Here is a 26,552-nt window from a genome sequence, read left to right as displayed (position 1 = left end):
AACCTACACCATAATCACGCTGGGGAGTTATCATTGGCTGGAGACTTAACAGGAATAATCATATAAATATGGAGGATGCACTGCAGAAATGTGTCATGCCTCGTCAATATGTGTCCTCTACCACCTAGAACAGCACTGGATGCCACCACCTATAAAATCTCCAAATCACGCACCATCCTGACTTGAAATATCTTCCCATTCCTTCCCAGTCACCAAGTCAAAATCCTGGAAACCCCTCCCTCACAGCACTAAAGCTGTGTACACCAGATGGGCTGAAGTGATTCCATTCTCAAGAGCAAATAAGGAATAGGTAACAAAATGCCAGCAGGGCTCACACCCCAAAAATAAATGAAGGATAAAGCATAGCTAAGAAGGTAATGGTACAACACGATTCGGGAATATGAGCAGTGGTTTTGAACTGTCTTTGAACGTGATGGTGAAAGTGTTTAAAGCGAGTTGCACAGAGAGCGGAGGCTGGTTGCGGGTGGACTTTGAAGAAGATGAAGCAATTGCCGTGCGCTCTCCCTTTGCGGAGCAGGATCGTTGCTGAGAGCGGAAGTGGGAGCGCGAGGCGGATCTGGGCCAAGGTTCTGGAGCGCGAGGCGAATCTGGGCCAAGGTTCGGTAGCGCGAGGCGGATCTGGGCCAAGGTTTGGTAGCGCGAGGCGGATCTGGGCCAAGGTTCCGAAGCGCGAGGCGGATCTGGGCCAAGGTTCCGGAGCGCGAGGCGGATCTGGAGGACGGAGCGGGCGCCCTGTCCAGCGGGTACTGTCTGCCTTCAGCTTCTTTATTCAGCAGCCAGCCCCTGTCAGCAGAAAGAATGAACACTTGTTCCTCACGGCCCACCATCCACCCCTCTCCCCGAAAGCAATGTTATCCTGAGGGGCGGGGAGTGGGTCAGTGAAACACCGAGCACTGTCCCTACCCCCTCCATGCTGTTTGCGGCTCATTGGACGGTGTGACCATCTTGATTGGTTGGTTCTAACGTCAATTTTGGCTGGTTGACTCGGAAGCAGCGTTGGCAATTTTTTTATGTTGTCTTTATGAGTGGAGCTCACCAAGTGTATTTATTACATTGGCACTGAGGTATTTAATTATTGTGTTTTCGACGGTGAGGGGGTGCAGTGTTAAAACGTGCAATGATTATTTCGCAAATCATTTGGTTTCAAATTGTGTCGGTACATTACATACTTCTAGTTCGAGCTACTGTATTCACAAAATCAGAACAGCGCAGAAGGAGGTCATTCGGTCCATCGGGTCTGCACCGACCCTCAGAGCACCCTACGTAGCTGGAAGTGCAACTTTGCTCGAAGTGCAACCACAAGTGAGGACATTCTATGTTTGACAGAAATTCAAATGTGAGCAGCGCTTCGAGTACCTTGTGGATAACCAGGAAGGGACTGGATAAGAATCCGGACCTTCAGATTTGAATTGATTTACAAACATGCTCTTCTCCTGGATTGTCAGCAACAGTGGTCAGGAGATCAGTAGCCCATCCGATGAGACTATAGAACAACAGACATGTCAACCTTATATCAAAAATCAAGACATTTGGTATAAATATCATGAGTTGCTATTTTTTTTTAAAGATAAACTGATATGGATTGAGAATTGGTTTGTAAACCTATTCATGCTTTATTAAATCTTTTAAAGACCACACCTTGCAAAAACTATATTACTGCATCTGAAATGCTTTACAAAAACGTTTAAAATATCTGACTTGTTATTCCCACACATTTAAAAAATAGACCCACCCTCCAACTGTCGTCACCATTGGCATTAATCTAACACCTATTGTAGCTTAATGCATTGATAATTCAAAATTCATTTATCTGTAAGGCAGTAACTATTATCACCACCAAATTTGAGTTAATCGAAATATGGTATTGGCAGTTGAGTTAAAACAAACTTATGAATAATATTTGGCAGGTGAAAACCATCTGGCCCATCCAGTATGCCCCACACAATTGTAATAAGTTGTTTATCACTATGTAGTTGTTCTCCAGTAGTAAAGTGTAAAGATTTTAAATTGTGTCAATTATCTGTTTTCATCATTTTGTACTTTTACAATATCTTGAAATAATTTAATGTAACATGATTGTGGAGAATAATAGGCACTTAGTGAACAGTAGAACGGCGTTGTTTTAAAACTAATAGGCAACAGTTTGTTGCTGTGGACCCCTTATGTGGGTTCACACATAAAAGCGCTTTACAGTGAAGTGTACAAAGCTGGGTGCTAAGCAGTAGGACAAGTTTCAAAATAGAGTAGACTGGGAAATGAAAGGCACAATAGAAGAAAATTGTTTCAGGGAAACTTCCCTTAAAAGCAAAGAGGTTGGCGAGGACTGGATAAAAAGGGCAAGACTAGTAACAAAATGAGAGGCCAGAATGGGTTGTGATGAATGGTCATCTACCTTCCCGAATGTAAATGCACATGACAGCAGCACTGTTTTGACTGGCTACATGCAATGTATAAATTATTTTTCCTACCTGACTCCTGGCTCAGATTATTGCTAAGCCTGTCTTTAAAATTTCAAGTCTCTGCCTCTTCACAGCAGTTCCGCTACCGACACCATAACTTCATTGGAAGAGGGTGGTGAATCTGTGGAACTCTTTGCTGCAGAAGGCTGTGGAGTCCAAGTCACTGAGTGTCTTTAAGACAGATAGTAGATTCTTGATTAATAAGGGGATTAAGGGTTATAGGAGAAGGCAAGAGAATGGGGATGGAGAAACATATCAGCCATGATTGGAAGGTGGAGCAGAGTCGATGGGCCGAATGACCTAATTCTGCTCCTATGTCTCATGGCCTTATGGAAGTGTGGCAAGCTGGCAGCAGGATGACTGACGGGGGCCAGTGAATGTAATGCTCATTGGCTGAAAGTAAAGGTAATGAGCCTTTATCCCTGGTCACCACAGCAGAGCCTTGGAGATCAGGCACTGATTCCTAGAGACCTGGGCAATCCAGCATGGTTGGCTACCTAGCAGGTGTTGTTGCCATGAAGAGGTACAGCAAATTGAAATGAATCTAAAATGAAAGCAAAATACTGCAGATCTGAAATAAAAACAAAAAATTCTGGAAATATTCAGCAGGCCTGGCAGCATCTGTGGAGAAGGAAACAGAGTTAATGGTTCGAGTTCATATCACTCTTCTTTAGAGCTAAAGTAGTTGAAACAAATTTTCAGAAAATACTTGAAAGAATCATGCAAACCCAGGGGATAGATTTACTATCCGAAGGTCAGGTTTATACTGTTCTTTTTTTAATTATAAATGTAAAAAGTAGAAGTTAATAATTTAAAAAAACAGACAGGAAATTGATGTGGGTGTAAGATTTTTCTATATTTTCTTCCCCTAGTCACCTTTTGTGGATAAACAGCAATACAATTAAAGCTGTCAGAAGTCATTACTCAACTTAGCTCTACCACTTCGACTTCACAAGAAACCAGAAAGGTAATGCCTGATTCTGACAGCTTCTAATGCTGCCTTTGTAATTTGATTGGTTCTGCTGGGCACACGTGCCACCCTTCAATTGCCTTTGTTCTGATTCTACTGTGAGGGACGGAGGACTGGAGTAATAAAGGTTGCCCATGTGCACAAACACGAAGCACCAGTAACCAAGTGAAGAGGCAATTCAGGTTGAGGGCAGGAGAGTGAGTGAGTGTGCTTAAAAGCAGCTTGAGTCTGAGCTTGAGCACTTGAGCGCAGTGGTGCATCACGGCGCTGAGGACCCGAGTTCGATCCCGGCCCCGGGTCACTGTGTGGAGTATGAAAATTCTCCTCATGTCTGCGTGGGTCTCACCCCAGAACCCAAAAATGTGCAGGGTAGGTGGATTGGCCACGCTGACTTGCCCCTTCATTGGTATTTTAAAAAAAAAAGCAACTTGAGTCTTAAGTGTAGAAAGGTTTGATATTGCATCAGAATACCGAAAGAAGTGCTGTTAGATGAATTGGACATCCTGAATTCTCCCTCCGTGCACCCGAACAGGTGCCGGAGTGTGGCGACTAGGGGATTTTCACAGTAACTTCATTGCAATGTTAATGTAAGTCTACTTGGGACAATAATATATACGATAAGGGAATAGTGTAGATGGGCTTTAGAGTGGTTTCACAGGTCGGCGCAACATCGAGGGCCGAAGGGCCTGTACTGCGCTGTAATGTTCTATGTTCTAATAATAAAGATTATTATTAGACTAAGCCTGGCTGTGGGAGAGCAAGTACCAAAAGAGAGCCCTGTATGCAACAAAGTTCCACAGCAGAGAACAAAGAGACAGAGAGAGAAAGGCCTGCAGTGAAAATAAGGAAGCTGACGTGAATAGCTTTTTCCATAACAGTTCGAAGGTGCAGAGAAAAATGTAATGGCTCACAGTGTCTTTCATGCCTTGTGTAATGAAATCTGTGTAATTGAAAGTTGCAAGTACAAAAGACGATCAGCCCTGGCCTAGAATCAAAGTTATAAGGTACAGAGTTACTGAGCTATGTATAACTTTGTAAAGTCTAAGGATATATGATGTGCTCTGAAAGAAAACTGCTGAATGCTCTACCTTAATTAAATTTAATGTTCAACTGGGTAATCAAGGCAAGCTTACAGGCAACCTTTAATATTGTTATATTTTTTTTATTTGTTCATGGGATGTGGGTGTTGCCCATCCCTAATTGTCCTTGAGTGGGAAGTTAAGAATCAGCCACGTTGCTGTGGGTCTGGAGTCACATGTAGGCCAGACCACGTAAGGCCGGCAGATTTCCTTCCCTGAAGAACATTAGAGAACCAGATGGGTTTTTACGACAATGGGTTCATAGTCGACATTAGACTTTTAATTCCAGATTTTATTGAACTCAAATTTCACCATCTGCAGTGGCGGGATTTCCCCAGAGCGTTACTCTGGGTCTCTGGGTCTCTGGTTAACTAGTCCATTGACAATACCATTATGCCACCGCCTCCCCTTAGGATGGCATGCTTCTCAACCCAGAGGTATGTAGAAATATTAATTGCCGCAATAATGTTTAAATATGAGTGTGTTCTTTACAGCACAACATTTTCCCTCTGCTTTGCAGCATTTAAATCCAAATGTGTGCAAAACCATTAGGGTGGATTGGTCTTGACGAATGTGATATAAAATAGTTACTTTAGAGATATTAGTTACTGTAATGTAGAGATAGGCCAGTCTCATTCTGGTGAGTTCACAGACAAAGGATTTCAGACCGCATGGCAAAGCAAGGAGGAGGTGTGTCCACCAAAGGAGGAGAAAAGGATGCTGGGTAATAGGGGCCAGAGGAAGGGATTGGAAGTGAGCCAATCAGAATGTCTGACTAGGTCAGGAGGGGTATAGGATGACCTATGGGAATCGTGTATGTGAAACATGATACCATTTGAATTGATTTGCAGAGATCCCTTTGTCTCTTTGTTCATTCGCTTTCCGGGGTGTAGGAGACTGGATGTGTCTTATGCCTCTGAAATGAATCAGGCTTGCAAACCAAATAAAATAACTAATGCTGTACCTGCAAATCCATCTCGACTTTTATTGAGGCCAGACTGACGGGTAAATAAATTTGTATTTTGTCAGTCTATGAGAAATACATATTCAGCTAGTTGAAGCTTAGGAACATTGAGGGTTGACCTCGCCATACCATTTCAAATGACTAAATTCTTCATCAGATATATTTTTCAAACAGTTGTTCAACACTTAATTTGTTCAACAAAATATTCAATGGCCCATCTGTGAATGTGAATTAGTTAACTTAATAGTAATTGTTGGATCAGAATCATGAATTGGCTTGGCACATAATGACTTGCGAGATTCAAAACAGAAATATAACTAGGTGCAACCTACCATGTGATCCATGATTGCAAACAATAGCCTTATCACACTCCTGTACAATGAATCTTTATCTGTTCCAGGACCTGCTTCCCAGCAACATCACTTGTGGGATTATCTTACATTTGTTAGTTATCAGGTTCTGCGAAATTTCAATCAACACAACAAATGACTAAATTAGCTTGTGATGAGGCCCATGTTGCCACCCATGTTGTCATTTAGGGGTTCATCGGACTGGTAAAAATGCCCCCAGGGGGTCGCCCACTTTGCGGTGGTCTGCTGTGCCCTCCACAACCTGGCACAGCAGCGGGACGATGTGCTACAGGTGGAGGAGGAGGAACCTGTGGCCTTATCTGAGGAGGAGGATGAGGAGCCGCACCAGGAGGGGCTGCAGGACGAGCTGTGGAGGACCCACGGGAGCAGCCGTAGGAAGGAGAGGAAGGAGGATAGGCAGTGGCGAGGGCCCGGCCTGCCCGGAGGGCTGGGGAGGCCCTCACCCACGCCCGCTTCTCATAGGACAAGGCTTTGTCTGTCAGCTCTCCGCCTCCCCCATTCCCCAACTACCCTTTTCCGCCCTCCCAGGGTTGGTGTAACATCACTCCAGGGTGATGGGCCGGTGTCGGCACTGTGACCGGGTCACTATGCAAGGCAGGAGAGTGATGATCACCGCTGTGAGGAAAGCCCTGGTGCTCCTCAGTTTCTGCGAAAGTCTGACTCCTGTCTTTCTGCTGACAGTGGGCTCACACCCATCACCTGCACGGGGTCTGCATCGGTGAGGAGCGGGGGAGCATGGGGTAGCTGGGGGTGGGGGTACTGGCAGGCCCACTGAGAAGAATAATGTGTCATTGCATTCGCATGTATCAGGCGTAACATGTTTTAATACTGTTTTAATAGTTAACATTCAAAACCTCCATTGTCCCTAGCTACAGATGGTGCCCCACCCCACATACCGCTGTGATCCTCAATCCCCTTCATCTTCTTTGTTCTGCTGCTACGTCTCGATGTATCCCTAGGATGCACATCAGAGATGGAGGCAGCCTGCTGCTTCTTATGCCATGGTCTTTGATACCCTTGGCGTGTGCCCTCTCTGGGACCTGGAGCCGGAGGGCCTCAGCCGACTTAGTGCGGTCACTGGCAATGCCATGCCACCCTGTTCTACCCGCTGACTTGAGACGTGCCGATGTCAGGAGGTGGTGGATTCGGGTGAAGTGGAGACCTCCGTCATCTCCCTGGTGGCAGGCACTGAGTCAGCCTCCGGTGCTCCCGCCTTCCGGATGGTGCCCATCGAGTACTGAGGGCCTCCATGGGATGGAGGGGCAGCTGGAATGAGCATCATGCTGCTCTCCGGGTCCTGGCACCTCCATTTATCTGCAGCATGGTGTTGGTGCCCTCGGCGATGCTCCTCAGTGACTGGAACATGCTCCGTAGAGCCTCTGCAATGTCCACCTGCGTCTGGGATACATCGCTCAGTGACTGGGACATGATGGCGAGGCCCTAAGCCATGGCCATCACAGGCCGATCCATGCCTTGGACACCACCACTCATGATGCTGACCTCGTGCTGCAGGCTTTCCACTGCGGTCGCCGCCCTAGCAGCGTTGGCCTTGGTGCCACTCATTGTCGGCACCAGTTCCTGCGTCTGTAGCCTTTGAACCTCCTCCAATTAACTATGCACTCGCCGGAGTGTCACTGTCACCGACATCCCCTCCTGAATCTCACGGCCCTGTCGCAGCATCTGCATCAGTTCCGGGATAACCTTGTCCAGAGCTCAGAATCTGACTAGGACAGCTGACTCACTTGCATGTTCCTGCCTCCACCTGATGTGCATCAGAAACTGTCTGGTGCTCACCTGTGCTGAGAAGCCTGTCCACTAATGTCACCCACTAAGGCGTGTGTCTCTGCGCTGTTGAGAGGGTGGGGATCACAGCTGTGAAGCCTCTGCTATGTACTCTTGGCTGGCGGGGAGGGCCCTCCGAGATGTTCTCTTGCATGGCGGGGCGTGGGAACAGCCTCGGCCTTGGATGCCCAACCCCATAAGGTGGAGTTCCTGCGAGAGAATGGACATGAGAGGGAAGGATCATTCTGACTGACATGAACAACTCACTTGAGAGAGGTCATCTGGGTGAAGGGGCAGTGGATCCTCACCTCTGTGGTGCAGGCTAATCTTACTGTCTGTGACCGCTCTCTCCTCAGCCAACCCTGTGATTTCCAGGACGTGTTCTTCATAGGGAGTGAGGAATCTGATATCGACTACCCCGCCGGCCTTTAGTGCCCTTTCCGGCCTGTTTGAGCCAACTTTGCTGCAGTGACATAGAGGGGGCATTGTGAGCCGCACGCTTGATGCATGGGGCGGGGGGTGGGATGGGTGGGGTGGAAGGGGGGGGGGGGGTGGAGGAGAGTCAATGGCTGTTGGCAGGTGTGGGCACTACTCCTGAGCGTGGGAGGTTGTGCTGGTAGGTGCCAGGGTGTGCTGGGCCCCCTCGGGGTGTCCCATCATGCCTCCACAGTGTTCAGCAATGTGGCCAGATCAGCATCCCCGAGGTCTGCATGGTGCCATGATCCTGTGTTGCCTGGGAGTGAGTTCTGAGGGAGCCTTTATGAGCAGTTCCTCCTTGTTAGCGGGGAGCTGCCGGGTGCGGTTCTTGCGAACCAGGTAGCGGGACAGGCAGTTCTGCTGTGAAGCTCATGGGGGATCATTTCCGGCATTAGTGCCGTTAAATTCGGGGCACGGTCTTGCCGGTTCGGCCGTCGGGAAACACCCGGGAAGTCGTGCCCGATGTGACACTAGAACTTTTCCCGGTAAATCATGCCAAACATTTATTGATCATGCCAAGCATTCCTTAAGAATGATGTGGAGATGCCGGCGTTGGACTGGGGGTGAGCACAGTACGAAGTCTTACAACACCTTCAGGTTCACCTGAGGAAGGAGCAGCGCTCCGAAAGCTAGTGACATCGAAACAAACCTGTTGGACTTTAACCTGGTGTTGTAAGATTCCTTAAGAAGGTGGTGGTGGACTCCCTTCTAGAATTTGTTTATGTGGTGAAGGATCTCATGATCCTTCCACAGTGCTGTTCGTTAACTAGGGAGCTTTTATATTTTAATCTGTCAACAATAAAGGAACAGAGAGATATAGAACAGGACGGCACAGTAGTTAGCACTGCTGTTTCACAGCACCATGGTCCCAGGTTCAATTCTGGCCTTGGGTGACTGTGTGTGGGGAGTTTGAACTTTCTCCCCGTGTCTGGTTGGGTTTCCTCTGGGTGCTCCGGTTCCCTCCCACAGTCCAAAGATGTGCAGGTTAGATGGATTGGCCATGCTAAATTTCCCCTTAGTGTCCAAAAGATTAGGTGGAGTGACTGGGATGGGGTGGAGGTGTGGGCAAAGGTAGGGTATTCTTTCAGAGGGTCGGTGCAGACTCGATGGGCCGAATGGCCTCCTAGGGGCTGGTTTAGCACACTGGGCTAAATCGCTGGCTTTTAAAGCAGACCAAGGCAGGCCAGCAGCATGGTTCAATTCCCGTACCAGCCTCCCCGAACAGGCGCCGTAATGTGGCGACTAGGGGCTTTTCACAGTACCTTCATTTGAAGCCTACTTGTGACAATAAGCGATTTTCATTTCATTTTTCATTCTGCACTGTAGGGATTCTATGATACTATGATCATGTTGAGATGTGTTACTTGCATCATCAGAGGCTTACTCTGGTGCAATTGTGAACACTTTTAAATCTCATGGAATGGTCAATGTGTGTTTTAATCTGCTGCTGCTACCCCTAAGGATAGAACATGGCTGCAAATAGCTATTCTTCTAACAGCTTTGTGAGAGTCACATAAATGTGAGAATTCTTCCTCTGTGGCAGGTAGAAAACGTGTGTAGCACTGAGTGGAAAAGTCCCATTGTGAACAAGGGCGGAAAGAATTCATTAAGAAGATGAAAATGCTGGCGGGAACTATGGAAAGATAGGAGAATGCCAGCAAGATCAGTGGGAGCCAGTGCAAATAAATGGTAGGGACAGAGGATTGCTTGTGTGAATTGAGGGGTCGGGGAGGGGGGCGACAGAGGCGGACTTTCAATAAAACATACAGGGCTGCAGGGCAGGGCTCCGGCCAATGGGGCCACATGCGGAAAGGTGACCGTTGTGGTGGGAACACCAATCAGAGCCCTGGTAGCACCAAATTTGCTGATAGGTTCATTCCTAGCAGCAGGCGATACAGAACAACATTGGGCTCTGATCGGTGGACTGCCTTTTGGAACAGGAACACCGGAGAGAGAACCGAGAAGTGAGCAGAACATTGGTTGGGATGTGCAAAGAAGGCCAGGCGAGCGCTGCCGCTGTGTCTTGAGGAATCGGGGGCCAGCGGCCACACGCCTTGACTGGAGCTAGAGGCCAGCCAGGCAGAACAGAGAGTGACAGGGCTGGGTTGGGCAGCGACCGAACCAGGCAGTGAGGGGAGAGAGCAGAGGCCACGGTAGATAGCCTGCAGCCAGCAAGGAGCACATGCGGTCATCGAGGCTCGAGACCCAGCCACCAGAGCGAGAGCCAAGAGGTGAACAGAGCAACAATTGGAAGGTGCGAAGAAGGCCAGGCAAGCACCGGCATCTTATCTCGGGGAATCGGGAAGCAGCGGCCAGCAGGAGCGAGGAAACTCGATCAGAGCCAGGGGTCAGCCAGGCAGGGCTGAGAGTGAGAGGGCTCGGCACCCACCAACATTTTCTTGATGTGGAGATGCCGGCGTTGGACTGGGGTGAGCACGGTAAGAAGTCTTACAACATCAGGTTAAAGTCCAACCTGTTGGACTTTAACCTGGTGTTGTAAGACTTCTTACTGTTCTTTCTTCTTTTTGCATGTTGAAGTTACTCCTTTTTCTGGTGTGAGTCATTTCTCTCTCTGACCGATTGCAATGTCCTTTACAGTACCCAGCTTGCCTTGACCATCCATTGTCATCACAGCCTTCCCAAAACTTATTGCCAGCAGCCAGTTATTCTGGTAGGATTTTGGTTATGAACTCTGGTTCATCCTTACACCAATTCTTTTCACAATTTCTGAAGACAATCCCCCTACCGACTGATAAGCTTTGTTTAATTCATCACTGCTTTTGAGTAGTCTAGACAATCGGCTGTTTTTGCTTCAGAAGGATTCACTCAACTGAATATTCTGAAGACTTATTTGTGAATCATTGAAATCCAGACAGCTCATCATCAGCCAATATAAAGAGACACAATGAATCTGGCAGTCAAAATCACAGGGAGTGGAAGGCGGGGCAGGAGGGTGAAGCTAAGCAAAATGACAGTTTGGAACTTTATTTTAAAAGGTTTGAAGTATTGAGCAGTGCCCAAACTGCTCCTTCATCCTCAACGACAACACCCTCAAAATGTTTTGATGATTTGTCTGCTGACGTCTACTTGCCAATTTCCAGAGACAACACATCTGAAAAACCTGAATAAGATGTGACTCTGAAATGAGAATGGAACTACAAGATACTGCTCAAGCTCATTGTTCTTCTGCTGCTGAAGTGAGGGAAGAAACCAACTTTGAAGACATTGCCTCACAGCCAAAATCTGACCCACTGGGTATGATTGAACATTATGTAATAAATAGATCAGAGAACATAGGTAACATGGAAAATTTGAGAAAAGAGTGGGGTTCAAGACTGAAAGTAGGTTAGAAGTCTTCATGAGACTTTGGGCAGCACGGTAGCATAGTGGTTAGCACAGTTGCTTCACAGCTCCAGGGTCCCAGGTACGATTCCCGGCTGGGTCACTGTCTGTGCGGAGTCTGCACGTTCTCCCCGTGTCTGCGTGGGTTTCCTCCGGGTGCTCCGGTTTCCTCCCACAGTCCAAAGATGTGCGGGTTAGGTGGATTGGCCATGCTAAATTGCCCTTAGTGTCCAAAAAAATAAAATGTTAAGTGGGGGTTACTGGGTTACGGGGACAGGGTAGATACGTGGGTTTCTGCAGGGTGCTCTTTGTAAGGGCCGGTACAGACTTGATGGGTTGAATGGCCTTCTATCTCATACATGAAGACTCATGAAGACTTCTAACCTACTTTCAGTCTTGAACCCCACTCTTTTCTCAAATTTTCCATGTTACCTATGTTCTCTGATCTATTTATTACAAATGAGTCTCATTTTCTGAGGGTGAAGATAAATGGCATGACGGAAAGGGGAAATTGTTTGATTTTTTTTTTCCGGAAACCTCGAAGGCACTCTACTGCTATGTTTGCAAGTAAGCCCCTGACCCCAGTAAAGGGAAACATCAATTTGTCGATGGGTACTCGAACTGGAGAAAGAGATATTGCCGATTATGAAACTTCCAAAAGTTATATTAAGGCTATGTGTGCATTTGTTCAAATATGTAAATTCTCTGGAAGAATTGATTCTGCGTTATCAGCTGAGTTTGAAAAGGAGCGTTCTTACTGGAGGAAAGTGCTGAGTTGCGTTGCTGCCACAGTCAAACTGCTATCTTCCTTGGGACTCCCTCGAAGAGGACATGATGAGTCATCAGTGTCACCTCGAAGAGGTAATTTATTAGCATTTGAAAAGTTATCAATATTGTGGCTCAGGGAAGACCAACCTTTTAACACACAGAACCTACGATGACTTCATCGTTATAATGACAGAGCGGCTCAGAAACCAATTCTCTTATGAAATCAAAGATGCCAAATAGTATTTCATAATAGTTGATTCAAACAAGATGTGCGTCATGTTAACCAATTAACATTAATTTTAAGATGTATGACCAGGAATGGTAAAGTTGAAGAGCGATAGCTCCGTTTTGTCCAGCTACAGGCCCACACATCTGAATACCAGGAGACAACATTTTTGGAAATAATTTTGAATTTAGGCTTGGTTATCAAAAATAGTTGTGGCAGATCCGCAAATGTGGCCGGAAAATATTCAGGTCCACGAGCAAGACTGAAAAATGCAAGCTCCTGTGCATTATTCATCCCATGTTCTAGTCACTCTTTGAATTTAATCTGCAACACAGCAGTTGAATCATGTGAGGCATTCGTACATTTTTTTACTCTGTTCAAATCTTGTATGCCTTCTTTTCGGTTTCCGTGCATCGGTGGACTATGCTGCGGTCACACTTGGAACAGACACTTGGAAAACATTTGAAAGTCAAGAGAGTTTGTGACACCAGATGGTTTGCTCTGCTGATGCTGTTCTGGCTCTGAGACTGAACTTTGTCGATATAAAAGAATGCTTATCAGACATAGCCGCATCAAATTCGGAGAAGCCACGTGTGAAAGCTGAAGCAAAATCCTTGAAAAGTATGAAATTGCAATTTTTATTGTTTTGTGGAACCGTTTACTTCAAAGAATTAATGCTGTCAGCAAATCGCTGCAAACAATTGATACAACATTATTGAATGCTGCACAATTGTTAGCCTCAGTGAGAAGTTTTGTTATGGAAGTTTGAAATGACTGTACCTCAGTGGAAACAGAGGCACTAACATTAACAAAGGATACAGGTCCCTCTGATGATGAGAAATGTACAAGACACAGGAAGTTACTTTTTGATGTAACTAGAGACAATGAACTCACTTTAAAATGGAAATAGAAGTTCATTGTTGAGATTGTCAATGATATTCATTATACAATAATGGTGTAGTTGCAGAGTAAAAATCAATCTCTGAAGAAGATTGAAAACAGCGCGAGTGGAGAGTGAGCCGGGACATTGAAAACAGCGCGAGTGGAGAGAGAGCGGGAGATTTAAAAAGCGCGTGAGGAGAGAGAGCCGGGACATTGAAAACAGCGCGAGTGGAGAGAAAGCCGGGAGATTGAAAACAGCGCGTGTGGAGAGAGAGCCGGAGATTTAAAAAGCGCGGGAGGAGAGAAAGCCGGGACATTGAAAACAGCGCGAGTGGAGAGAAAGCCAGGACATTGAAAACAGCGCGAGTGGAGAGAGAGCCGGAGATTTAAAAAGCGCGGGAGGAGAGAAAGCCGGGACATTGAAAACAGCGCGAGTGGAGAGTGAGCCGGGACATTGAAAACAGCGCGAGAGGAGAAAGGGCCGGGACAGTGAAAACAGCGCGAGAGGAGAGAAAGCCGGGACATTGAAAACAGCGCGAGTGGAGAGTGAGCCGGGACATTGAAAACAGCGCGAGAGGAGAGAAAGCCGGGACATTGAAAACAGCGCGAGAGGAGAGAAAGCCGGGACATTGAAAACAGCGCGAGTGGAGAGTGAGCCGGGACATTGAAAACAGCGCGAGAGGAGAGAAAGCCGGGACATTGAAAACAGCGCGAGAGGAGAGAAAGCCGGGACATTGAAAACAGTGCGAGTGGAGAGAGAGCGGGCGATTTAAAAAGCGTGAGAGGAGAGAAAGCCAGGACATTGAAAACAGCGCGAGAGGAGAGAGAGCCGGGACAGTGAAAACAGCGCGAGAGGAGAGAGAGCCGGGACAGTGAAAACAGCGCGAGAGGAGAGAGAGCCGGGAGATTGAAAACAGCGCGGGAGGAGAGAGAGCCGGGACATTGAAAACAGCGCGAGAGGAGAGAAAGCCGGGACATTGAAAACAGCGCGAGTGGAGAGAGAGCGGGACATTGAAAACAGCGCGAGAGGAGAGAAAGCCGGGACATTGAAAACAGCGCGAGTGGAGAGTGAGCCGGGACATTGAAAACAGCGCGAGAGGAGAGAAAGCCGGGACATTGAAAACAGCGCGGGAGGAGAGAGAGCTGGGACATTGAAAACAGCGTGAGTGGAGAGAGAGCGGGAGATTTAAAAAGCGCGAGAGGAGAGAAAGCCAGGACATTGAAAACAGCGCGAGAGGAGAGAGAGCTGGGACATTGAAAACAGCGCGAGAGGAGAGAAAGCCGGGACATTGAAAACAGCGCGAGTGGAGAGAGAGCGGGAGATTTAAAAAGCGCGGGAGGAGAGAGAGCCGGGACATTGAAAACAGCGCGAGAGGAGAGAAAGCCGGGAGATTGAAAACAGCGCGAGTGGAGAGAAAGCCGGGACATTGAAAACAGCGCGAGAGGAGAGAAAGCCGGGAGATGTAAAAAGCGCGGGAGGAGAGAGAGCCGGGAGATTTAAAAAGCGCGGGAGATTTAAAAAGCACGGGAGGAAAGAGAGCCGGGACATTGAAAACACTGCGAGAGAAGAGGTAGCCGGGAGATTTAAAAAGCGCGGGAGATTTAAAAAGCGCAGGAGCTGCGAGTCACAGCAGAGATTTTAAAAGATCGCGGCCTAGTTTCGGAGCCGTTCGGAGGAGGAGGAGCAGTCTCTGTCAGGGAGAGAACCTGAGAACATCTAAGACACTCAGAAGGTAAGAAGGTAAGTAAGTGATTTTTACTCATTTTTACTTTTATACCTTTTTCAAATTGTGTGTGTCGGGGGGTGGGGGGGGGAAACTGAAGTGACATCACAGAAAAGCTGTGACCTGAGTGGCTGGTTGGGAATCTACACTAAATTAAAAAAATTAAGCATTGGTAACTAATTAAACATAATTACTGAATTATAATTTAGAGGGGTATCTAAGCCAGAGATCGGAGAGTACTATATTTAGCTTTCGCATTTATATTAGAAATCTAGTGCTAGGAAACAGATAGTTAACAGTAATTTAAAAAAAATAAAAAAAATATATAAATTTTTAAAAAAGACTTTTAATTTTAATTAATTGACGCAATGTCAGTTAGAGGGGTGCAGTGCTCTGACTGTGAGATGTGGCAGGTCCGGGAGCCTTCCAGCGTCCCGGAAGGCTTCATCTGCAGAAAGTGCACCCAACTGGTGCTCCTCACAGACCGCATGGTTCGGTTGGAGCAGCAATTGGATGCACTTAGGCGTCATAGATCGCAGTTATATAAATGTGGTCACACCCAAGGTGCAGGCAGAGAAATGGGTGACCACCAGAAAGGGCAGGCAGTCAGTGCAGGAATCCCCTGTGGTTGTCCCCCTCTCGAACAGGTATACCCCTTTGGATACTGTCGGGGGGGCTAGCCTATCAGGGGAAAACAACAGCAGCAGCCAGAGCAGTGGCACCACGGCTGGCTCTGATGTTCAGAAGGGAGGGTCAAAGCGCAGAAGGGCAATAGTAATAGGGGACTCTATAGTCAGGGGCACAGAGAGGCGCTTCTGTGGACGTGAAAGAGACTCCAGGATGGTATGTTGCCTCCCTGGTGCCAGGGTCCAGGATGTCTCCGAACGGGTAGAGGGCATCCTGAAGGGGGAGGGCAAACGGGCAGAGGACATTGTACATATTGGTACTAACGACATAGGCAGGAAGGGGCATGAGGTCCTGCAGCAGGAGTTCAGGGAGCTAGGCAGAAAGTTAAAAGACAGGACCTCTAGGGTTGAAATCTCGGGATTACTCCCTGTGCCACGTGCCAGTGAGGCTAGAAATAGGAAGATAGAGCAGCTAAACACGTGGCTAAACAGCTGGTGTAGGAGGGAGGGTTTCCGTTATCTGGACCATCCAGGGCAGGTGTGACCTATATAAGAAGGATGGGTTGCATCTAAACTGGAGAGGCATAAATATCCTGGCCGCGAGGTTTGCTAGTGTCACACGGGAGGGTTTAAACTAGTATGGCAGGGGGGTGGGCACGGGAGCAATAGGTCAGAAGGTGAGAGCATTGAGGGAGAACTAGGGAATTGGGACAGTGGGGCTCTGAGGCAGAGCAGACAGGGAGAAGTTGCTGAACACAGCGGATCTGGTGGCCTGAAGTGCATATGTTTTAATGCAAGAAGTATTACGGGTAAGGCAGATGAACTTAGAGCTTGGATTAGTACTTGGAACTATGATGGTGTTGCCATTATAGAGACCTGGTTGTGGGAAGGGCAGGATTGGCAGCTAAACGTTCCAGGATTTAGATGTTTCAGGCGGGATAGAGGGGGATGTAAAAGGGGTGGCGGAGTTGCGCTACTGGTTAGGGAGAATATCACAGCTGTACTGCGGGAGGACACCTCAGAGGGCAGTGAGGCTATATTGGTAGAGATCAGGAATAAGAAGGGTGCAGTCACAATGTTGGGGGTTTACTACAGGCCTCTCAACAGCCAGCGGGAGATAGAGGAGCAGATAGGTAGACAGATTTTGGAAAAGAGTAAAAACAACAGGGTTGTGGTGATGGGAGACTTCAACTTCCCCAATATTGACTGGGACTCACTTAGTGCCAGGGGCTTAGACGGGGCGGAGTTTGTAAGGAGCATCCAGGAGGGCTTCTTAAAACAATATGTAGACAGTCCAACTAGGGAAGGGGCGGTACTGGACCTGGTATTGGGGAATGAGCCCGGCCAGGTGGTAGATGTTTCAGTGGGGGAGCATTTCGGGAACAGTGACCACAATTCAGTAAGTTTTAAAGTGCTGGTGGACAAGGATAAGAGTGGTCCTAGGATGAATGTGCTAAATTGGGGGAAGGTTAATTATAACAATATTAGGCGGGAACTGAAGAACATAGATTGGGGGCGGATGTTTGAGGGCAAATCAACATCTGATATGTGGGAGGCTTTCAAGTGTCAGTTGAAAGGAATTCAGGACCGGCATGTTCCTGTGAGGAAGAAGGATAAATACGGCAATTTTCGGGAACCTTGGATAACGAGAGATATTGTAGGCCTCGTCAAAAAGAAAAAGGAGGCATTTGTCAGGGCTAAAAGGCTGGGAACAGACGAAGCCTGTGTGGAATATAAGGAAAGTAGGAAGGAACTTAAGCAAGGAGTCAGGAGGGCTAGAAGGGGTCACAAAAAGTAATTGGCAAATAGGGTTAAGGAAAATCCCAAGGCTTTTTACACGTACATAAAAAGCAAGAGGGTAGCCAGGGAAAGGGTTTGCCCACTGAAGGATAGGCAAGGGAATCTATGTGTGGAGCCAGAGGAAATGGGCGAGGTACTAAATGAATACTTTGCATCAGTATTCACCAACGAGAAGAAATTGGTAGATGTTGAGTCTGGAGAAGGGTGTGTAGATAGCCTGGGTCACATTGAGATCCAAAAAGACGAGGTGTTGGGTGTCTTAAAAAATATTAAGGTAGATAAGTCCCCAGGGCCTGATGGGATCTACCCCAGAATACTGAATGAGGCTGGAGAGGAAATTGCTGAGGCCTTGACAGAAATCTTTGGATCCTCACTGTCTTCAGGTGATGTCCCGGAGGATTGGAGAATAGCCAATGTTGTTCCTCTTTTTAAGAAGGGTAGCAAGGATAATCCAGGGAACTACAGGCCGGTGAGCCTTACTTCAGTGGTAGGGAAATTACTGGAGAGAATTCTTCGAGACAGGATCTACTCCCATTTGGAAGCAAATGGACGTATTAGTGAGAGGCAGCATGGTTTTGTGAAGGGGAGGTCGTGTCTCACTAACTTGATAGAGTTTTTCGAGGAGGTCACTAAGATGATTGATGCAGGTAGGGCAGTGGATGTTGTCTATATGGACTTCAGTAAGGCCTTTGACAAGGTCCCTCATGGTAGACTGGTACAAAAGGTGAAGTCACACGGGATCAGGGGTGAGCTGGCAAGGTGGATACAGAACTGGCTAGGTCATAGAAGGCAGAGAGTAGCAATGGAAGGATGCTTTCCTAATTGGAGGGCTGTGACCAGTGGTGTTGCACAGGGATCAGTGCTGGGACCTTTGCTGTTTGTAGTATATATAAATGATTTGGAGGAAAATGTAACTGGTCTGATTAGTAAGTTTGCAGACGACACAAAGGTTGGTGGAATTGCGGATAGCGATGAGGACTGTCAGAGGATACAGCAGGATTTAGATTGTTTGGAGACTTGGGCGGAGAGATGGCAGATGGAGTTTAATCCGGACAAATGTGAGGTAATGCATTTTGGAAGGTCTAATGCAGGTAGGGAATATACAGTGAATGGTAGAACCCTCAAGAGTATTGAAAGTCAAAGAGGAGTACAGGTCCACAGGTCACTGAAAGGGGCAACACAGGTGGAGAAGGTAGTCAAGAAGGCATATGGCATGCTTGTCTTCATTGGCCAGGGCATTGAGTATAAGAATTGGCAAGTCATGTTGCAGCTGTATAGAACCTTAGTTAGGCCATACTTGGAGTATAGTGTCCAATTCTGGTCGCTACACTACCAGAAGGATGTGGAGGCTTTAGAGAGGGTGCAGAAGAGATTTACCAGAATGTTGCCTGGTATGGAGGGCATTAGCTATGAGGAGCGGTTGAATAAACTCGGTTTGTTCTCACTGGAACGACGGAGATTGAGCGGCGACCTGATAGAGGTCTACAAAATTATGAGGGGCATAGACAGAGTGGATAGTCAGAGGCTTTTCCCCGGGTTGGAGGGGTCAATTACTAGGGGGCATAGGTTTAAGGTGAGAGGGGCAATGTTTAGAGTAGATGTACGAGGCAAGTTTTTTACGCAGAGGGTAGTGGGTGCCTGGAACTCGCTACCGGAGGAGGTGGTGGAAGCAGGGACGATAGTGACATTTAAGGGGCATCTTGACAAATACATGAATAGGATAGGAATAAAGGGACACGGACCCAGGAAGTGTACAAGATTGTAGTTTAGTCGGGCAGCATGGTCGGCAGGGGTTGGAGGGCAGAAGGGCCTGTTCCTGTGCTGTACATTTCTTTGTTTTAAGACTGTTGAATTATTTTGTGTGCTTTTTGACAAAAGTTTGGATGAGAATGCTAAGAACCACTACAATAAGAGGTTAATTGAATTCTACCTGGAGGACATAGACACAAATCCTTTTGAAGATGAAGTGAAACAATTTATTCATTTCATCGATAATGATGAGCTCTGTGCTTTGAGATCACTAGCTGACTTGTACAGATCTGTACGTGATGGTTTGCAGGCACCCCTCCCAAATCTGGAAACCATTCTGAAGATCTTTTTAACAATACCTGTCACAAATGCATCTGGTGAATATTCTTTCTCTGTATTGAAAATAGTGAAATATTATCTGTGAAGTAGAGGAGTCAGGGACATTTGACCAGTTCAGCAATATTGACAATTGAAAATGCATCCTTACAAGATTTTACCTACAATGATGTGATTGAAGATTTTGTGAAGAAAAAGTGCAGGAGACAAGCCATCTAAGTTGCCATCGATTGCAAACACAAGATGAAGCAAGAAAATCTAAATATTCTGCCTCTCCACCCTGTTCCCCAGTCTAAATTCTGTTCTTCAAGAGAGAACACATGCTGGTCTGATATAATGGCTGGTGGTTACATGCAGACAGTTATAACTAGTGAGTAACCATCATCCCCCATCGCTCTTTACTGACCTTCTGAAAGTCTCTTACTCTTCCGGACAATTAAAGAATGGAATCCTGCCAGACAGTTGCCAGCAAAACTACTGATATTAGACTTGGACTGGACATTCCACTTCATTGCAGTATTTTCTTCTGCATTGGACTTTTTCTGGTTCATTCTGTCCAGCCCTGGCCTGTGCTGTGCTGCAGTCATTTCATTGGCTGATTTCTCCATCCCATTGCTCATCAGCCAGTTTCTGTTTGCTCGCCTCAAGATCATAACATTGACCATCTTTGCTGTCATGCTGACAGCAGGTAGGCTTGGATTTCAATGTATCAATTAGCACAGGTTTAATGTTACTATAAGGTAAAGAGCACTAAAGCAGTCTGTCAAGCAGTAATTTTTGGATTTTTGTGCCTTGCATTGAGGGTGGGTGGGTCAGGAGGGCATCAACATAATTCTGGGTGGGGCTCAACGTCATTGGAGCAAGGCGCGATGCCACTGGGGACTGCCTGCCACGACACCAGGGAGAGGGACGTGACGTGGGACCCCGGTAAAGAGGGAAAACCTGAGATCCCCAAAAATGTAAGTTCCCCTTTGGGAGGGAAATGATCTGCGGACTGGAATGAAGAGTCCTTGTGGCCGAGTGACAGTCATGTGTATCATTTTAAAACTGAGTGCCAGAATGTATTCATAATAATCCAAAATATGATTTAATAAAAATAATAATCGTTATTGTCACAGGCCTACTTGTTAACAGTGTTAACTTCATTCACACTGCAATGAAGTTACTGTGAAAATCCCCTCGTCGCCACACTCCGGCGCCTGTTTGGGTACACAGAGGGAGAATTCAGAATGTCCAATTCGCCTAACAGCACGTCTTTCGGATTTGTGGGACTTGGGACTTCGGAGAACACGGAAGAAACCCACGCAGACACAGACTCCATACAGACAATGACCCAAGTCTGGAATCGAACCTGGGACCCGGGCACTGTGAAGCAATAGTGCTAACCACTGTGCTACCGTGCTACCCTTTGAAGGAAATAAGAGGAAATATTCCACAACATCTGGCACAACCTATAAGAGTTGTAATTTTTGTATACCTACTGCGATGTAATTTATGATAAGCCCCTCTCCCATTGCAGTTTTTCAGAGTAACTACATGTTGTAGCTACATATTCTGGAACTTCCTAAACTCTTCAGTTTTTATTCTAAGGATGCGCTGGCTTTTTGTTCAATTGTTGCGCCTTTGCTAGGTTTCTGGATTGACACGTATGTATCCTGTTTCTGGCAGCTGTTACTTGCTCGCATTACTGATTCTCACTGGTTTTTGTGTTTTAAGTGAAAATTCCTGGTTTAGCAATAAATTGATCCAGGAAGAATTGCAAACTGTAACCTGAACTAGTTAGATACGTGCCAATTCAGATAACTAGAAAACACTGGCCAACATTGAGGGGTAAATCAAGGACTTGTGAAGGGATTGGCAAAACTGAATATTTAAGAAGTTCTTAGGGAAGTAATAGTTTATTTGGTATGCTGATTATGGGTAATCCCACATTTCACTTATTTTGATCCATAATTATCAGTTGTGAAATGGAGAAGCCTTTAAGCAGAACGCCCAGTTTCATATCAGTTTCCCAAGGGTGCATTTTCCTAATTCCTTGGGTACGTATACATAATGCAGGCAAGAGTGAGGAGAATAGGATTTGGAAATAAGTGTATATAATTCTTTATGTAGCTCTACAGACTAGTAGGATTAGCAAATGGTGCCACATTTCTCATGCAGTGATTTGGCCATGCGTTTATATGGCACATTTGAATGATACTGTTTGTACCATTCAAAAGATTAGCTGAAAGGAGATCTCAGCTCCTTTCTGGCATTGGTGGAGGAAGTATGAGGAAAAGGTAAATGGTTGGAATCAACCTGTGATCCAAGTTTGCACACTCTGCTGACTGGTCATTCAGTGTGGTTTAAAATCTTTGTTTTGGTACAAGGGAGCTCTCATCCAGTAATATTCTTGATGTGGCAGGAAACTTGAAGAGTATTTATCTGTGAATAACCAGGAGAATTGTGACTGGTTCCAGCAATCTAATTTTACCTGCCACCTTTTCAGTCATCTTATTATCCGGATCTGCTGCTGCATGTTAAGTTCAGGAACAGCATAGACATTGGGGTCTGGAACAGTTCTCAGTTTGCTCTTTGATGACTGATAAGGAGGTGTATAAAAATATATTAACAGGTTGAAGATCAACACTAAAATCACAGACTAATCTGTGAAACTATTTTGCACTTAGCTTGAGCTCTGGTTCGTTTTTCAAATTACAAGGATTAGAGCAGCACAGGCATTCACAGGATTAGCAGCTGCACAGTGGTGTTATAAAGTATTTAATATTGAATGAAATGGGATAGATTAAGCCAATGGAAATTAAAGGGGTAAATCTTGCTTCAGTAGTATGTACCTCAACTCTGGTTTGACCTTTAAAAGAATATGGGTATCTTTGGGTCCAGCTGCTGATGTGCCCCTCGGACACGAGCAAGGTGTCTAGGAAATTTAGGGCTAGAATTATCTCCTGTGGTATCGGTGGTGGCGGAATGCTCTTGGGTAGGGGCAGGCAACTTAACGCATCCGTATTAACAATTTGCGTCCTAGGCCAGTGCTGAAAAGCACAGTTGTAAGATGCCAACAGCAGAGCCCAAAGCTGCAACCTGCTGAGTCTATAAGAGGTATGGGCTTACCTTCCCTTCACTGGCCCACTAATGGCATGTGGTCAGTCACTATGTTGACCTGTCAATCGAACACATACTGGTGGCATTTCTTCACACCGAAAATAACCACTAAGCCCTCCTTCTAAATCTGGGCATAGTTTTGTTCTGCTTCAGAAAGGGTCCTTGGGGGGCAGCACAGTGGCACAGTGGTTAGCATTGCTGCCTACGGCGCTGAGGACCCGGATTTGAATCCCAGCCCTGGGTCACTGTTGTCATAATATGCACCCATGCACATCATGAGGTAAAAGTAGGCAATGACAGACACCCAGGTGAGCCAATCAACATACAGAACAGAACACGACCAATCACCAGACAGAACACCAGAGGGGGGCTTCCAACTATAAAACACACGAGGAACCAGCACTCTGCCTCTTTCCACTGGTGACAACTGAAGTGACAGTCAGGGTGTATAAATCATTTAACACCTTCTACACTTGGATCAGAGCTAGCCTGGTCTAGATAGTTAATGTTAGTTTACTTAGAGTAGTAGAGAGTCAACCCACAGGCAGCTGTATGCTTCGTTACTGAAGTTCAATAAATCTTATTGAACCAATGCCTACGTTTGGTGTATGCTTGATCATTTAACTGCATCGTGTTGCAGACCGTGTTACCCCAGGGTGAATAACACAACATGATACCAGGAGTGGCTACTGCTTCTAAGTAATTTACCTTCGAACATTCACTGACGACCAGCAACTGCCTTCCAGCGGCATGGAAAAGATCCAGGCACCTCCACTGCTCCGGATCTCCGGGAACCTTGGCGCCGACTGGCGGGTCTTCAAGCAGAAATTCAGTCTAACCTTGAGGCCTTGGGCCTCGAAAGTGCGTCCGATGCCCGAAAAATCGCGCTGCTACTGTCGACTGCGGGGGACCAGGCCATCCAAATCTTCAATTCGCTCACTTTTGCTGACGATGAGGATAAGACCAAGTTCCAGACTGTCTTAGCCAAGTCACTGTGAGGTCGAGACGAACAAAAGCTTTGAGAATTATGTCTTCCAGCAGCGCCTTCAAGGTAAAGATGAGCCTTTCCAGTCTTTTCTCACTCATTTTCGCATTCTAGTGCAATCCTGCAACTACGGAGACACCGCTGACTCCCTCATCAGGGATCAGATCGTGTTTGGCGTCCACTCCGACGCCCTGCAGGAGCAGCTCCTAAAAATAAAAAATATGACCATGCCAGTGTCCATCGAGATGTGCAAAGTCCACAAACAGGCGAAAAGTCGCTATTCCCGCCTTAAGTCGGCAGAGCAGTCCTAACTTGACTACCACGAGGCTGAGAGTGTACAGGCCATCGCCCGAATGCGGCGCCTGAGCATTGATGAAGGCAGCCATTTCGCGCGCTTTTCCAGGGGTCCCACTCATGCGCACCACGGTCGGGAGAACAAAGCGGCCGAAAACTACACTGCGCAGGTGCGAGCGGTGGCTGACCGCACTGCACATGTGTGACGACGCACCGAGCGTCACAACGTCGACGTGATGACATGCCCCAACTGCGGCACCACCCATTTAAAGTAGCGATGCCCTGCAAGAGGCAGGCGATGTCTCAACTGCAAGAAGCTTGCCCATTATGCATCTTTGTGCAGGTCTGCACCTCCGATAGGGGGCCAGCGATCCCAGTTCCAACGCAGAGGCTTTCGAAGTGTGCAGCAAGGGCTGCTGGATTTGGAACCTGATCCCATCACGGATCCAGAGGACGACTGCCTGGAGTCCCCATATCGAGTGGGCATCATCACCATGCATGACAAGGCCTCCTCGCATTCAGCAACACACACCCATCCTCAATGTGGATTATGCGGATGAGTGGCGTGGCACAGTACAAGTCAATGATTGTAGCATCCGGTTCAAGCTGGACACCGGTGCTTCAGCCATTCTGGTACCTGACCTGGATCACCTTGCTGCAAAAGGTGCAGCAGATCAGAACCCGGCAAAAGCTGACATATGAGGCTCATGCTACTGATCTGCCCGTGCTCTCTCCGAAGGACGCTGTTCGCGTCAAGTTGCCTTGTGGAGGCTGGTCAGCTCCAGCTGTTGTTGTTCGACAGGCTGCTCCCAGGTCGTTTGTGGTTCGCATGGCTGATGGATCTATTGAAAGGCGCAACAGAAGGGCACTACGCAAACTTGCCTGCCCATCACCGGATGTCACGTTCCCAGATGTCGTTCTGCCTTATCCGGACACCTCGCTCCACGAGGCCACCAATCTGGCTGCATGCCAACCTGTCAAGACACTATCATCCCCGCCTCCACCTCTCAGGCGCTCCACAAGAATCCGATGACAGCCCCAACGACTGGGCTTATAAATAGTTCCTTTGTATATATACTGTTATGTTTCTGCACGCTAGACACCTTACATGTTCATATCCATTCACTCACCAATTGCTGTATACAGTTACTTTTGTAAATATGTCGTACATGCTCTAAGCAGCCGACAACTTTTAAAAAAAGGGGGGATGTCATAATATGCACCCATGCACATCATGAGGTAAAAGCAGGCATAGACAGACACCCAGGTGAGCCAATCAACATACAGAACAGAACACGACCAATCACCAGACAGAACACCAGAGGGGGTCTTCCAACTATAAAACACACGAGGCATCAGCACTCTGCCTCTTTCCACTGGTGACAACTGTAGTGACAGTCAGGGTGTACAAATCATTCAACACCTTCTACACGTGGATCAGAGCTAGCCTGGTCTAGATAGTTAATGTTAGTTTACTTAGAGTAGTAGAGAGTCAACCCACAGGCAGCTGTGTGCTTCGTTACTGAAGTTCAATAAATCTTATTGAACCAACGCCTACGTTTGGTGTATGCTTGATCATTTAACTGCATCGTGTTGCAGTCCGTGTTACCCCAGGGTGAACAACACGACAACTGTCTGTGTGGAGTTTGCACATTTTCCCTGTGTCTGCGTGGGTTTCACTCCCACAACCCAAAGATGTGCAGGATAGGTGAATTGGCCACGCTAAATTGCCCCTTAATTGGAAAAATTAATTGGCAACTCTAAATTTACAAAAGGTTGATAGGATGTTCCGAACCATCTCCCATTTTGTGGGATTAAATGGCCCCTGTACCAGAACTCACATGTCAGCACAATTGGTTTCCCCCCCCCAATCAAATGCACCAAGTGGTTTGACGATGGTAATGCTTGTTTCACAACTCAGAAGGCTTCCTCATGCTGCTCCCTTCCTTGCCATGTTGGATCTTCCTTAATAACTGGTGTAATGGTGCCAATGTTGTGGCTAGATTCGGAATTAATCTCCATAGTAATTGACCATACTAAGGAAGGACTTGAGCTTGTTGATATCTTTGGGTGCAGGGACGTCTCGTATGGCCTTGATCTTTTCTTCTACTGGGTACACAGTGGTTAGCACTGCTTGATCACAACACCAGGGACTTGGGTTCAATTCCGGCTTTGGATGACTGTGGAGTTTTCACGTAACCCCTGTGTCTGCGTGGGTTTCCTCCAGGCACTCCAGTTTTTTCCCACAGTCCAAAGATATGCAGGTTAAGTGGGGTAATGGGGTTATGGGGTAGGGTGGGAGTGTGGGCTCTTTCAGAGGGTCGATGCAGACTCGATGGGCTGATTGGCGGTCTCCTGCACTGTAAGAATTCTATGGTTCTGTGTTGTATCAATGTAAAATTCTGTGTACGTCGCTTCTGAGGCCGTTTAAGGCAGATCCCTGCATCAGGAAACCTCTTTAATACTTCCTCTAAACTAGCCATGTGTTATTCTGGTGAAGTGCCGGTGGCTAGCACGTCATCAAGGTAAACCAGCACCTTGGGAATCTCCGAGCGGAGATTTTCCATACTGCACTGGAAGATAGCGCAGGCTGAA

General features: G+C 46.9%; 1 protein-coding gene across 11 annotated transcripts in view; it reads left to right on the top strand.

The window, feature by feature from the left end:
* Positions 1-203: 203 nt before the first annotated feature.
* The window catches only part of triqk (triple QxxK/R motif containing), a 150,266-nt gene continuing 123,917 nt past the window's right edge, over positions 204-26,552 (top strand). For 2 of the 11 annotated variants that reach the window (XM_072468017.1, XM_072468007.1), the window contains exons 1-2: positions 771-1,085; positions 3,353-3,447. The gene's annotated coding sequence lies outside the window, so the exon portion shown is untranslated. The other 9 variants (XM_072468008.1, XM_072468013.1, XM_072468012.1 and 6 more) reach the window with 9 other exon arrangements.

This window comes from Scyliorhinus torazame, chromosome 11 (assembly GCF_047496885.1).
Source record: "Scyliorhinus torazame isolate Kashiwa2021f chromosome 11, sScyTor2.1, whole genome shotgun sequence".
Lineage (NCBI taxonomy): Eukaryota > Metazoa > Chordata > Chondrichthyes > Carcharhiniformes > Scyliorhinidae > Scyliorhinus > Scyliorhinus torazame.
Note: the sequence above shows the minus strand (reverse complement) of the source record. Positions and strands in the feature narration are given on the sequence as shown.